Consider the following 12,907-nt stretch of genomic DNA (forward strand, 5'->3'; position numbering starts at 1 on the left):
TCTAACAATGGGGCAGATGTATTAACCTGGAGAAAGGATAAAGAAGTGGTTAAAACAGTGATAAGTGCAAGGTGATAATGCACCAGCCAATTATTATGGATTTGAAAATGCCAGTTAGGAGCTGACTGGCTGGTGCGTTATCACCTTGCACTTATCACTGCTTTATCACTTCCCCAGTATTTTTTCATAACAATCATGTTTAGTTCTGCGCTCATATTAATGCGGTTCTACCAAACCTAAATTGTCCAAACTTTAAAATAAAATAATATAATTACCCTTCCTCCTCCTGTGGCAACATGTCTGAAAAATATAAGGAGTAATTTTAGATTTATTACATTTTTTTAGACATTTGCATATAATAAAACATACAGTATTCTGGCTGGCATGAGAGTGTAACAGCCACATAACATCTTAGGACATACCTGGTGTATCAAAGCCTTGCTATAGAAGGGGAAAAAAGATAAGTTTACAATATAAACCTTTAAATATGTATAATACATTTCACCATTCCTGTGTGTGTAAATGTATATATATTATAAAATAACTTACATCACCAGCTGCCAAAAAATTCAGTCGTTTATAGAAATCCCTACAAGCAGAAAATACAGAATATTATGGCACACAGAAACCCACAACATATATTACATATCACATACAGTATATGGGTGCCCTGAGGGTTGTTATAGCTGATTGGGAGATAGTTACAGCACTGCTATTCCCTGCTAAGGAGGGACTACTGATACTGCTATGCCATCTGACATTACACAATTCTACAAATGAGAAGAAGAAAACATCACTTACGCTTTCTGCAATAGCAGTAATCTCCTAAACCAGTGGTTCTCAAACTCGGTCCTCAGGACCCCACACAGTGCATGTTTTGCAGGTAACCCAGCAGGTGCACAGGTGTATTAATTACTCACTGACACATTGTAAAAGGTCCGCAGGTGGAGCTAATTATTTCACTTGTGATTCTGTGAGGAGACCTGCAAAACATGCACTGTGTGGGGTCCTGAGGACCGAGTTTGAGAACCTGTGTCCTAAACCCTATAGATGGAAAGAAAAAAGGTAAACATTTTTTCTTAACTAAAACTAAACATCTCCCTGTGGAAGAGAAGGATCAGCGCAGTTTATTACAGAAAAAATAAGATTTTACTCACCGGTAAATCTATTTCTCGTAGTCCGTAGTGGATGATGGGGACTCCGTAAGGACCATGGGGAATAGACAGGCTCCGCAGAAGACTGGGCACTCTAAGAAAGATTTAGTACTACTGGTGTGCACTGGCTCCTCCCTCTATGCCCCTCCTCCAGACCTCAGTTAAGGAAACTGTGCCCGGAAGAGCTGACATTACAAGGAAAGGATTTTGGAATCCAGGGTAAGACTCATACCAGCCACACCAATCACACCGTATAACTTGTGATAACATACCCAGTCAACAGTATGAACAACAACAGAGCATCAGACAAACCTGATGCAACCATAACATAACCCTTATTTAAGCAATAACTATATACAAGTATTGCAGAAGAAGTCCGCACTTGGGACGGGCGCCTAGCATCCACTACGGACTACGAGAAATAGATTTACCGGTGAGTAAAATCTTATTTTCTCTAACGTCCTAGTAAATGTTGGGGACTCCGTAAGGACCATGGGGATTATACCAAAGCTCCCAAACGGGCGGGAGAGTGCAGATGACTCTGCAGCACCGAATGAGCAAACACAAGGTCCTCCTCAGCCAGGGTATCAAACTTGTAGAACTTTGCACAAGTGTTTGAACCCGACCAAGTAGCTGCTCGGCAAAGCTGTAATGCCGAGACCCCTCGGGCAGCCACCCAAGAAGAACCCACCTTCCTTGTGGAATGGGCTTTTACTGATTTTGGAGGCGGCAAGCCAGCCGCAGAAAGAGCCTGCTGAATCGTGTTACAGATCCAGCGAGCAATAGTTTGCTTTGAAGCAGGAGCACCCAGCTTGTTGGATGCATACAGGATAAACAGCGAGTCAGGTTTCCTGACTCCAGTTGTTCTGGCTACATAAATCTTCAAAGCCCTGACCACATCTAGTAACTTGGAATCCTCCAAGTCACGAGTAGCCGCTGGCACCACAATAGGTTGGTTCAAATGAAAAGATGACACCACCTTTGGCAGAAATTGCGGACGAGTCTGTAATTCTGCCCTGTCCATATGGAAAACCAGATAGGGGCTTTTACATGACAAAGCCGCCAATTCTTGACCACTTTCCACGCGAGATTTTTTAACTCCACGGTCTTAAGCGGCTCAAACCAGTTAGATTTCAGAAAACTCAACACCACGTTAAGATCCCAAGGTGCCACTGGTGGCACAAAAAAGGGGCTGAATATACAGCACTCCCTTTACAAACGTCTGAACTTCAGGTAGAGAAGCTAGTTTTTGTATGAAAGAAAATGGATAGGGCCGAAATCTGGACCTTAATGGACCCCAATTCTAGGCCCAAAGTCACTCCCGACTGTAGGAAGTGAAGGTAACGGCCCAGCTGGAATTCCTCTGTAGAGGCATTCCTGGCCTCACACCCAGCAACATATTTTCGCCGTATACGGTGATAATGTTTAGCCGTCACGTTCCTTCCTAGTCCTTATCAGCGTAGGAATAACCTCATCCGGAATCCCTCCTTTCTACTAGGATCCGGCGTCCAACCGCCATGCCGTCAAACGCAGCTGCGGTAAGTCTTGGAACATACAAGGTCCCTGCTGCAACAGATCCTGCCCTAGAGGCAGAGGCCATGGGTCCTCTGTGAGCATTTCTTGCAGCTCTGGATACCAAGTCCATCTTGGCTAATCCGGAACAATGAGTATTGTTCTCACTCCTCTTTTCCTTATGATTCTCAGCACCCTGGGTAAGAGAGGAAAAGGAGGAAACACATAAACCGACTGGAACATCCACGGTGTCACCAGTGCGTCTACAGCTATCGCCTGAGAGTCTCTTGACCTGACGCAATACCTCTGTAGCTTTTTGTTGCGGCGGGATGCCATCATGTCCCCCTGTGGCAGTTCCCACCGGCCTACAATCTGCGCGAAGACTTCTTGATGAAGTCCCCACTCTCCCGGGTGGAGGTCGTGCCTGCTGAGGAAGTCTGCTTCCCAGTTGTCCATTCCCGGGAATGAACACTGCTGACAGTGCGCTTACGTGATTCACCGCCCAGCGAAGAATTCTGGTGTCTTGTACCATCGCCACCCTGCTCCTTGTGCCGCCTTGGCGGTTTACAGGAGCCACTGCGGTGATATTGTCTGACTGAATCAGAACCGGTTGGTCGCGAAGCAGGGTCTCCGCTTGACTTAGGGCGTTGTATATGGCCCTTAGTTCCAGAATAATGATGTGAAGGCAAGTCTCCTGCCTTGACCACAGCCCTTGGAAATTTCTTCCCTGTGTGACTGCCCTCCACCCTCGGAGGCTTGCATCCGTGGTCACCAGGACCCATTCCTGAATGCCGAATCTGCGACCTTCGAGAAGGTGAGCACTCTGCAGCCACCACAGGAGAGACACCCTGGCTCTGGGGGATAGGGTGATTAACCGATGCATCTGAAGATGTGATCCGGACCACTTGTCCAGTAAGTCCCATTGGAAGGTTCTCGTATGGAATCTGCCGAAGGGAATGGCCTCGTATGATGCCACCCTCCTTCCCAGGACTCGAGTGCAGTGATGCACTGACACCTGTTTTGGTTTTAATAGATTCCTGACCAGTGTCACGAGCTCCTGAGCTCTCTCTATCGGGAGATAAACCCTTTTCTGGTCTGTGTCTAGGATCATGCCTAGGAGAGGCAGCTGAGCTGTAAGAACCAACTGCGACTTTGGAGTATATAGAATCCAGCCGTGTTGCCGTTACACTTCCAGAGAAAGTGATACGCTGTTCAACAACTGCTCTCTTGATCTCGCTTTTATGAGGAGATCGTCCAAGTACGTGATAATAGTGACACCTTGCTTCCGCAGGAGCACCATCATTTCCGCCATTACCTTGGTGAATATTCTCGAGGCCGTGGAGAGACCAAACGGCAACGTCTGAAATTGCTAATGACAATCCCGTACCGCAATTCTGAGGTACGCCTGATGAGGTGGATAAATGGGGACATGAAGGTATGCATCCTTTATGTCCCGAGTCACCATAAAATCTCCCCCTTTCAGGCTTGCAATGACCGCTCTTAGCGATTCCATCTTGAACTTGAACCTTTTCAGGTATATGTTCAGGGATTTTAAATTCAATATGGGTCCGACCGAACCGTCTGGTTTCGGGACTACAACATGGTCGAATAATAACCCCCTCCTTGTTGAAGGAGGGGAACCTTGGCCACCACCTGTTGAAGATACAATTTGTGAATTGCAGTTAACACTGTTTCCCTCTCGTGGGGGGAAGCCGGCAGGGCCGTCGGTGAGGGGGCATCTTCTCAAAATCCAGCTTGTATCCCTGAGACACAATATCTATTGCCCAGGGATCTAACAGGGAGTGAACCCACTTGTGGATGAACTTACGAAGGCGTGCCCCCACCGGGCCCAGCTCCGCCTGTGGAGCCCCAGCGACATGCGGTGGATTTTTGTAGAGGCTGGGGAGGACTTCTGTTCCTGGGAACTAGCTGTGTTGTGCAGCTTCTTTCCTCTGCCCCCGCCTCTGGCAAGAAAGGACGCACCACGGACTTTCTTGTTTCTTTATTTGAAAGGCTGCATTTGATAATGTCGTGCTTTCCTAGGCTGTGCAGGAATATAAGGCAAAATATCAGAATTATCAGCAATAGCTGTGGAGACCAGGTCCGAGAACCCTTCTCCACACAATCCTCAGCCTTCCATATGCCTCTTAAGTCGGCATCATCTGTCCATTGCATATTCTACAGGACACGTCAAGCTTTGACTCTAGGACCCAGTATACTCATGTCTCTTTGGGCATGATTTATATATATATACATATCTCTTAAGACAGCATCTTTAATATATATATATATATATCTCTCTATATATCTCTCTCTATATATATATATATATATATATATATATAATCTATATGCATACTAGGGTCTCAATCTCTGCTGATAAGGTACCTGTCCACGCTGCCACAGCGCTATAAACCCATGCCGACGCAATCGCTGGTCTGAGTAGTGTACCAGAATGTGCACGCTATCTTCAGGATCCCTGAGATTATCAGGGCTACCTTTTGGGCAAATGTGACACCCTAGGGGAAGATTCCCATCATATCCTGGCCCTAGTGGGGAAAGGATACTGCCTGAGAATTCTTTGTGGGAAGCTGCAGTCTCTTGTCTGGAGATTCCCGCTCTTTTTCATCATGAGAGGAGGGAAATTTACCTCAGCTTTCTTCCCCTTAAACATGTGTACCCTTGTGTCAGGGACAGATGAGTCATCAGTGATATGCAAATCATCTTTTATTACAATAATCATATATTGAATACCTTTCTGCCATTTTGGCTGTAACTTTGCATTATCGTAGTCGACACTGGAGTCAAACTCTGTGTCGATATCAGTGTTTATTATTTTGGATAGTGAGCATTGTGAGACTCTGAAGGTCTCTGCGACATAGTGACAGACATGGGTAGATTTCCTGTCTGTTCTCTAATCTTTTGTGCAATAAATTCACCTTAGCACTTACACATATCCAAACAGGTGTCGGCGTTGTCGACGGAGACACCCTCTCACACACATATTTGCTCTATCTGCTCCTTAGGGGAGCCTTTTACCTCAGACATGTCGACACACACGTACCGACACACCACACACACAGGGGATGCTCTATTTGAAGACAGTTCCCCCACAAGGCCCTTTGGAGAGACAGAGAGAGAGTATGCCAGCACACACCCCAGCGCTATATGACCCAGGAATCACACAGTAACTTAGTGTTAACCCAGTAGCTGCTGTATATATTGTTTTTACGCCAAATTTATGTGCCCCCCCTCTCTTTTTCACCCTCTCTATCGTGCTTCTGCAGGGGAGAGCCTGGGGAGCTTCCTCTCAGCGGTGCTGTGGAGAGAAAATGGCGCTGGTGAGTGCTGAGGAAGAAGGCCGCACCCCCTCAGCGGCGGGCTTCTGTCCCGCGATTTTGTGTAAAAATAATGGCGGGGGCTCATGCATATAACAGTGTCCAACTGTATATATGCTGCTTTTGCCAGGAGGTACTGAATTGCTGCCCAGGGCGCCCCCCCCTGCGCCCTGCACCCTACAGTGACCGGAGTGTGTGGGTTAGTGTGGGAGCAATGGCACACAGCTGCAGTGCTGTGCGCTACCTCATATGAAGACAGGAGTCTTCTGCCACCGATTTTGACGTCTTCTTGCTTCAACCCGCCGGCTTCTGTCTTCTGGCTCTGCGAGGGGGACGGCGGCCCGGCTCCGGGAACGGACGACTAAGGTTAGGTTCCTGTGTTTGATCCCTCTGGAGCTAATGGTGTCCAGTAGCCTAAGAAGCAGGACCTATCTTCGGTGAGTAGGGCTGCTTCTCTCCCCTCAGTCCCACGTAGCAGAGAGTCTGTTGCCAGCAGATCTCTCTGAAAATAAAAAACCTAACAAAATACTTTCTTATTAGCAAGCTCAGGAGAGCTCACTAAGTAGCACCCAGCTCTGTCCTGGCACAGATTCTAACTGAGGTCTGGAGGAGGGGCATAGAGGGAGGAGCCAGTGCACACCAGTAGTACTAAATCTTTCTTAGAGTGCCCAGTCTCCTGCGGAGCCCGTCTATTCCCCATGGTCCTTACGGAGTCCCCAGCATCCACTAGGACGTTAGAGAAAGAACAAGAGCTTTGGTTTCCACTCCCTTGTGTTATGCACAGTTAGTTGATGTCTGTCAGTATGTATGAACACCTGAGCACAAGCAGGACAGTAACTAGGGGTTGTGGGCAGTGGCACTGCCAGGGCACAAGGCAGGTGATGTGGGTTCACCGCTGTACCTACATTTGGCACCCTGCACCCGGGAGTGCCACCAGATGAGTCCCTAGGCTCCCTGGTCCAGACCCCTCTTAGTGACCTCAAATACGTGGTGGATGGAGGGCACCAGGGCCGTAACTACGTGTGTGCCAAGTGGGCTTGGCACACAGCGCAGTTGCCCTGAGGGCGCGCGGCCAGCGGCATGTAATGAGTCAAATTGACTCATTACATGCCGCCTCTGAAGTCTCTGCTGTGTGCGCCGCAGCCGCGCTGGAGGAGAGGGCAGCGCCGGGCAGGTGAGAAGGAGGAGGAGGGAGGGGGAGCAGGAAGCCGCAGCAGCGCTATTTCATTGGTAGTAAGCGCCGCTGCAGCATCCCCCTCTCCTTCCGTATAGGCTGCCCGGCGCTGCTGTGGATGCTGGGATGCGGTTCCTCCATCCCAGCATCCACAGCAGCGCCGGGCAGCCAATACGGAAGGAGAGGGGGATGCTGCAGCGGCGCTTACTACCAATGACACAGCGCTGCTGCAGCTCCCTGCTCCCCCTCCCTCCTCCTCCTTCTCACCTACCTGCACAGAGAGGGAGATGCCAGCACGAGGAGCCTGTCAGCGGGGAGAAGGTAAGTATATCCCTCTCTCTCTTTCTCTCTCTCTCTCTCTCTGGGGGACACCGTCTGCCATAATGTGTAAAAAGGGGTCCTGGCTGCCGCAATGTGTAAAAAGGGGTCCTGGCTGCCGCAATGTGTAAAAAGGGGGACTGGCTGCCACAATGTGTAAAAAGGGGGACTGGCTGCCACAATGTGTAAAAAGGGGGACTGGCTGCCGCAATGTGTAAAAAGGGGTCCTGGCTGCAGCAATGTGTAAAAAGGGGTCCTGGCTGCCGCAATGTGTAAAAAGGGGTCCTGGCTGCCGCAATGTGTAAAAAGGGGGCCTGCCTGCCGTAATGTGTAAAAAGGGGGACTGGCTGCCGCAATGTGTAAAAAGGGGTCCTGGCTGCCGCAATGTGTAAAAAGGGGTCCTGGCTGCCGCAATGTGTAAAAAGGGGGACTGGCTGCCGCAATGTGTAAAAAGGGGGACTGGCTGCCGCAATGTGTAAAAAGGGGGACTGTCTGCTGTAATGTGTAAAAAGGGGGACGCTGTCTGCTGTAATGTATAAAAGGGGCTCTACGTGGTGTAGTGGCGCTACTGTGCAGCGTAATTTGAATAATGGAGACTACTGTGCACCGTAGTATGAATTGCTATTATTTTGTGGCCACGCCCCTTCCCCATGAAGCCACGCCCCTATATATTTTTGGCGCGCCTACGGCGCGCACTGCCCCTATCTTGCATGGGGGGCGCCAATGTCGTTTCTTGCACACAGCGCTAAAATGCCTAGTTACGGCACTGGAGGGCACATTAGTACCCGACTACAGCAATGAGGTTTTTTTTATAAAAATCATTTTTTCTTGATAATCAGTCAACAATACAAAATACAATGAGCACTTCGTAGAATAAAACACAGCGAAAACAAGATATGAAGTCAAACAACAAAACATCAGTACAACGAGTACGAACGCTATGTCCAAAGCAAAACTTGTTACTGTAATATTTTGTTGTGCATAGATTGTCTGTGCATTTCTATAGCATGAAATATATACTGTTTCCGGCTGCAGCATTGTGTGAAAGACGTGCTGCTAATGACCACCCTAACACTGTGTACACTGCTGCTATGTACCATGCTTTAACATCCATTATTCTATTCCTGCCATGCCTCTGGCTTATATGGAATTCTAATGTACCTTGCTGAATGTGCACTGTATTGTATATGCTGCCATTGATTAATGGCTTTTATCTATTGTGCAAATAATGCTGGCATGTGCCGGTTCTCTGGATTATAGATGGAGGTATGTACCAGGCACTCCTTTATATGGCCTTGCTATGGGTGCAGACAGTATGCCATATATATATATATATTTCTGCAGCAGGGTACATTGTGTTCCACAGGGAAACATTGGGGTGTAGAGTGGATCTTGATCCAGAGGCACCAACAGGCTAAAGCTTTAGGCTGTCCCACGATGCACTGGGGCCTCCTCTGCAACCCCGCCTCCAGGCACTGTGAGCCCAGTTATGAGCTGGTGCCTGCAGCAGCAGGTCACTTAACAGGGTGGCTTCACTGGGCAGCCCTGAAAAGCTTTCTAAGAAGACTTCAAGGGGCGCATCTCTGATATGTCAGTGTGAGGTAAGAGGGTCCCCCAGGCGGGACCTGCCATTAAATCGTGTTCCTGTCGTGGACTACTAGGGAGATGGGCCGCGACGCTGGTATGGACACTGTCATCGAGCAGGGACCCCACTAGATCACCGGGGCATATTGAGTACAGTAATAGGAAAAGAGGGGAGAGAGACTCTTTGTTGGGGCACTCTTAGTCCAAAATGTTAGACACTAAAACATAACTTTTAATAGATAGAATAAAAATCTAGTGACTCAATAATAAAAATTAAATCTTGTGAACAAATATATTCATGCATATTATTCATGCATATCGCTCAATGCTTCTAATATAGGAATAAATATAAGAAATGCCTGGGTGAAAATTATTTATAGTTAATATTGGGACAGAACTGTCTATAATTTGAGACAGGGTGTAGTTATGGTCCCTCAGGATTATTACCTATGTTCAGTTTCTCAATGTTGTACAATTTCTTAAAGAAAAAAGATTCAAGACAGTATGATCTTTAAATGTTGCCTTAGAAGGTCCTTAGACACCTGCTGCGCAAGATCTGGGCAGTGGTGTTGCTGGGAAGGCTTGTTACTCGATTAGACAGTGTATTATTCGACTCTATGCAATCAATAGAAGTCTGAAAACACGATGTGAGGATAAAGGCATTTACATACACATTAAATAGTGAGCAGTGTATTATTAGACTCTATGTAATCAGTTAAGGTCTGAAAACACAATGTAAAGATAAATGCATTTACATACTCGGTGGTAAAACAATATTGTGATTAATAAAGGTATGCAAAAGACAGTATTATGGGTTTTGCATGGAAATATGTTGGAAACCAAAGGATTTATTTGTATACGGTATATTTAGTAATAATACAGTGAGATACTCACACTTAAATCAACAGAAAAATAAAGTAATTGAAGAAAGAAAAAAAGGAGGGGTATGTCTTACTTCTGCTGTTCAGCTGGGTTGTTTACTGCACCTGGTGTTCGCTGTTGGTCCCCCACACAGTTACTGACCAGGCCTACCACAGATTTGCTTCCAAGATCAGACGAGATCAGGCGTATCCTGTGGAGTATGGCCGTAATCTGCTGAATGAGAGAGTATGACTGCCAAAGTGCTTCTGCTGTCCAAATTAATGGATGAGAGAGCATGAAAGAGATATATTTTATATACAGTGGGCTCTAAACTGATGCCAGATTTGGTAGTGTGCCCAGATGGAGTTCTACATAGAGGTAAATATATCAGAAAAAACGGAGCTTAGTGCTCTCCACTAGTTAAAGGTATATTTCTTAATTACAGGAGAGAGAGAGAAAGAAAAGGATCCCTAAAGGATACTAACAAACTGTGGTCATTTGGTTCTTGTACCAATATTGCATATAAATACTTCCAATCGATAACCATAAATGCCTTAGTATCAGAGAGTGCCCTGACATTCCAACAGTTAAGGAGTATATAAACTGTCAAGGATATTGACAAAAGTGCAAAAGCTTGATTCTTGTGCAAATATTGCATATGGTCACATTGCAATATGATATGAGAAAAAAAAATGCTATGGGCATTTTAATTCTTGTGCAGATTTTGCATGTAATCACACTGCATAAATGTAATATAAATGTCAGAGGGTATTCTAAATTCAGAGGTATTGATGAACTGCAGACATTTGATTGCTATGCAGATGTTGCATGTGGTCACACTGCTATATGATATGAGTAACACAGATGCTCAAAAAATCAGATTTTTTAGTAAGCTACAAATACTTGCATGTAGTCACAATTCATAGATTGTAGCAAATTGCTATATCACTATGAGCAAGAATTAATAAGAATTATATTTGATATAGAAATAGTACATGATAAATTTTGGTGACCCTAAAAAGGGTCCTTACTGAACCGGTAGATCCCTTAGTGCGGGGGTGGGTTGCGCAGTCCCACAAAGTCCCATTAACCAAACGGCCCGTTTCACCTATCCATAGGCTTGCTCACTCCTTTTTTTCTTTCTTCAATTACTTTATTTTTCTGTTGATTTAAGTGTGAGTATCTCACTGTATTATTACTAAATATACCGTATACAAATAAATCCTTTGGTTTCCAACATATTTCCATGCAAAACCCATAATACTGTCTTTTGCATACCTTTATTAATCACAATATTGTTTTACCACCGAGTATGTAAATGCATTTATCTTTACATTGTGTTTTCAGACCTTAACTGATTACATAGAGTCTAATAATACACTGCTCACTATTTAATGTGTATGTAAATGCCTTTATCCTCACATCGTGTTTTCAGACTTCTATTGATTGCATAGAGTCGAATAATACACTGTCTAATCGAGTAACAAGCCTTCCCAGCAACACCACTGCCCAGATCTTGCGCAGCAGGTGTCTAAGGACCTTCTAAGGCAACATTTAAAGATCATACTGTCTTGAATCTTTTTTCTTTAAGAAATTGTACAACATTGAGAAACTGAACATAGGTAATAATCCTGAGGGACCATAACTACACCCTGTCTCAAATTATAGACAGTTCTGTCCCAATTAAAATATTAACTATAAATAATTTTCACCCAGGCATTTCTTATATTTATTCCTATATTAGAAGCATTGAGCGATATGCATGAATAATATGCATGAATATATTTGTTCACAAGATTTAATTTTTATTATTGAGTCACTAGATTTTTATTCTATCTATTAAAAGTTATGTTTTAGTGTCTAACATTTTGGACTAAGAGTGCCCCAACAAAGAGTCTCTCTCCCCTCTTTTCCTATTACTTCAACTTATTGACTCTGGGAGCACCACCGACAAGTGATCAGCACTCATAGTGCATATAATTACTCCTAAGTCGGTCACAGATAAAGACCTGACGTTGGTCAATATCTGTACAAACAACCTGTTGCGGAACTACCCCTTTGTAGATTAACCATATTGAGTACAGGTCAGATGCACTAGCACCCCATTTAATAAGGCTCACAGTACCCGGGTGGAAGTACAGCATAGGGGAGGTGACGCTTGACCTGTAGCCCCTCCCCCGGCTCAGGGCACAATCTACTGCAAGTTTTCCCACCCTAGAGCTGCATCACACTCTCCCTCACTCCTTCACTGAGATGCTGGGCGCCATCTTCTAAACATAGCTGCGGCTGGTCTACGGGACTGCAGGACAAGGTCTCCCTTGTAAAGCCGCCTGTATACAGCACAGTGACTTTACAAACACTTGAGTATTCTACATGTCTTTATACAGACAGCGTTAGTTAAGAAAAGTGTACCAATTAGTAGAGATGAGCGGGTTCGGTTCCTCGGAATCCGAACCCGCCCGAACTTCAGTTTTTTTTACACGGGTCCGAGCGACTCGGATCTTCCCGCCTTGCTCGGTTAACCCGAGCGCGCCCGAACGTCATCATCACGCTGTCGGATTCTCGCGAGGCTCGGATTCTATCGCGAGACTCGGATTCTATATAAGGAGCCGCGCGTCGCCGCCATTTTCACACGTGCATTGAGATTCATAGAGAGAGGACGTGGCTGGCGTCCTCTCCGTTTATAGAGATTTGAGAAGAGAGTGAGACAGAGAGAGACACAGTAGTAATTTTGGGGAGCATTAGGAGGAGTACTACTACTACTAGTACTTGCTGAAGTGATAGAGATAGTGTGACTGTATTATCTGACTTGTGGGGGAGACACTGACAGTGGGGAGCAGTTAGAGTCTGAGAGCAGGACTCAGGAGTACATATAACGTACAGTGCACACTTTTGCTGCCAGAGTGCCACACTGCCATTGTTTGTGACCACACTGACCACCAGTATAATATATATTGTGATTGTCT

The sequence above is a fragment of the Pseudophryne corroboree genome, chromosome 7 (genome assembly GCF_028390025.1).
Source record: "Pseudophryne corroboree isolate aPseCor3 chromosome 7, aPseCor3.hap2, whole genome shotgun sequence".
Classification (NCBI taxonomy): Eukaryota; Metazoa; Chordata; class Amphibia; order Anura; family Myobatrachidae; genus Pseudophryne; species Pseudophryne corroboree.